We start from the raw sequence: 2,437 nt of genomic DNA on the forward strand, positions 1-2,437 counted from the left end.
CCCCTCCGAGAGCATCACCCGCACCCCCTCCGAGAGCATCACCCGCATCCCCTCCGAGAGCAACACCCGCATCCCCTCCGAGAGAAACCCGTGCCGCGGCGGGGACAGGGCGGGAGGTGACAGCGATGCGCGGCGGGTGCGGGGCGGGCAGCGCTGCGGTTGCCCTGTCGGTGCTGTCTGTCGGTGCTGCCTGTCGGTGGTTACGGTGCTCGGAGCGCGGAACAGCCACCGCGGGCTGCGGTCGGGCGGGCGGGGAGAGCCCCGCATCCTCGGGCATCCTCGGGCATCCCGCGGGGCGCGGGTCCCTCGGACGGGGACGGTGCGAGGGGTTCGCGAGGGTCCCGGAGACGGGTCGGGCTGTGCCGGGCTGGGGTCTGCGGGGTTCGCTGACCTGTCCTGGCAGGAGAGCTCTCCTCTCCATCACCCGCGAAGCAGCGCAGGTGTCTCGGCTCGATGCGCTCACGCCAGGGGTCTGTTTTTTCGCGTCCCCCTAAGGCGGGTGCTCGCGGCGCTCGGAGTCCCGCTCTCTTCATTTTATGGAACTTTTTGCTGCTGGATCGCTCGAGTGCAACGATCCCTTGAGGGTACGGAGCCAAAGGATGCCGACGGCCCCTCGCGGTCCCGCATCCCGCACTCCTCGGCGGCTGGAGCTGCGCTTCCCCGGGCGTTGGAAGTGCCGGGGGGGGTGAGAAGGGCGCCGGTGTCCTTTTAGGAGACAGGTACCTGCTGGTGGTGAGGCAGTGTCCGCGCTCGGAGCCCGCAATGGTGTGTTCGTTACAAAGGGTTTATTTTGGCACAATGGAGCAATCAGACTTTGCGGATCCTAAAAGCTTCCTCTCGCTGCTCCCGCACCAGCCCCTCCTTGGAGCTCTCTTGGCGTGCCTGTCGTGTCTGTGCTTCCATTTTCCTTTGTATGGACTTTATTGGCTCCGGTCTCTGCGTGGGGAATCAGCCACAGGTAGCCAGTGGCTTGTGACACCTCGCCACAGGTCCTGGAAGCTCAGTGGCCACCTCCCTTGCCGCGATCTCCCCGTTGAACCCACTGACTGGTCCAGCAGGGGGAAATCAGAGAGGCTTTTGTGTGGTGGACAAAATGTGACCTTTTGGGGGAGAAAAAACAACCAAATAGGGAAAAAACCACCCCACCAGTTTACAAGGCAGTGATAAATCATGAGAATAAAATAAGAAATATTTGCTATTTTTTTTTTCTAATGCTTTGGTCAGGAAGCACCTGCACAAGGGTGGGGGGGGGTGTGTGCTCAGATCAGCGGTGTGAGGAGCTTGGGGGCCTTTCGTGTTCCACACCTGGGAGAGCTGGGGCAGCTCCTGCTCTGGGGGAGAAGTGTGCTCAGGATCGGGCCCGACTGGCATCTGAAATTCCACCCCACGGAGCAGGATGATGTTCTGCTGCTGTTAAATAACAAATTTCAGCTGTTTAATTAAAACCTGCCACGCAGGACGTTTCAGGTTCTGCACTGGGGCAGAACCTGCTTTCGGGAGAACAGTGCTATTTGTTATTTTTCCCAGCAGTTTGGTGTCCGTGGGCTCTCAGTGGTGCTGCTGCCTGGTGTTTACTCGTAGCTTTGGCCGAAGCGGTTAAACCTCAGTTCCAACCCTTGAGCTGTGAGATTTTTGGTTTATGAAGTTGTCTAAAAGCTGCCTCTGAGACAGATTGTGTTCCAGGCTCCCATTCTGAACGGGGATTAAAGAAAAATGAAATAACTGTAGATACCCTTCGCTCAGCACTTGAAATCTGTTGGGATGAATATACATGGGGAGCTGTGGGCTTTTGTTTTCCAGGAAAAATTGCCCAGACCCAGTGGTAATTTGAGAAGAGTCTCACTAATATTTATTATCTCGTTGATGCCTCGAAACTAATTTGGGGTTGCACACATCTGAATAAAGACGTCTCTGAACACGAGCATTAATGTTTTCCTGCGCCATGACACCAAAGCCCAAAGCTCCCTGTTCCAGGGGGTTCAGAGCTCTGGGTGCATTTTGTTCCAAACCAGCCTTGTTTAGGGTTTTGCCTCTTCCCACAGTGTGGCTCTGACTGGATGGCTTGGTCAGCTCGGATTTTATGATGATAAAATGCTCTGTGAAGCCACCTAATGGACTCAGGAGCTGCTGGAGCAAAGATCCCCTTTTAGCCTGAAATCTGCTGTTGGTTTGGGTTTTGGTTTTGGTTTTTTTTTTTTTTTAATTGCTTTTTAACATGAGAGGCACTGATCACATGCTGTTCAGAGAGCTGCATGTTTACAGTGATATTCTACATCTAGGAACCGACTCGACAAACCAGGCTCTGGAGAAATAAAGCTTGTTTTAGGTAAAAATAGCAACTTCTGTTGATGTAGAAGTAAGACAGGACTGGTGGGCAAGTTATGTCCTGGTTGTACCTTTTATCTTGTATTTAATGATGTCCTTGTGCAGATTAGAT

At 54.3% G+C, this 2,437-nt stretch overlaps 1 protein-coding gene across 2 annotated transcripts in view; it reads left to right on the forward strand.

The window, feature by feature from the left end:
* Positions 1 to 2,437, forward strand: part of UNC5D (unc-5 netrin receptor D) — a 91,671-nt gene that overhangs the window by 536 nt on the left and 88,698 nt on the right. The gene's annotated exons all lie outside the window — the stretch shown is intronic.

Source organism: Corapipo altera, unplaced genomic scaffold (genome assembly GCF_003945725.1).
Source record: "Corapipo altera isolate COAL_440 unplaced genomic scaffold, ASM394572v1 275, whole genome shotgun sequence".
NCBI lineage: Eukaryota > Metazoa > Chordata > Aves > Passeriformes > Pipridae > Corapipo > Corapipo altera.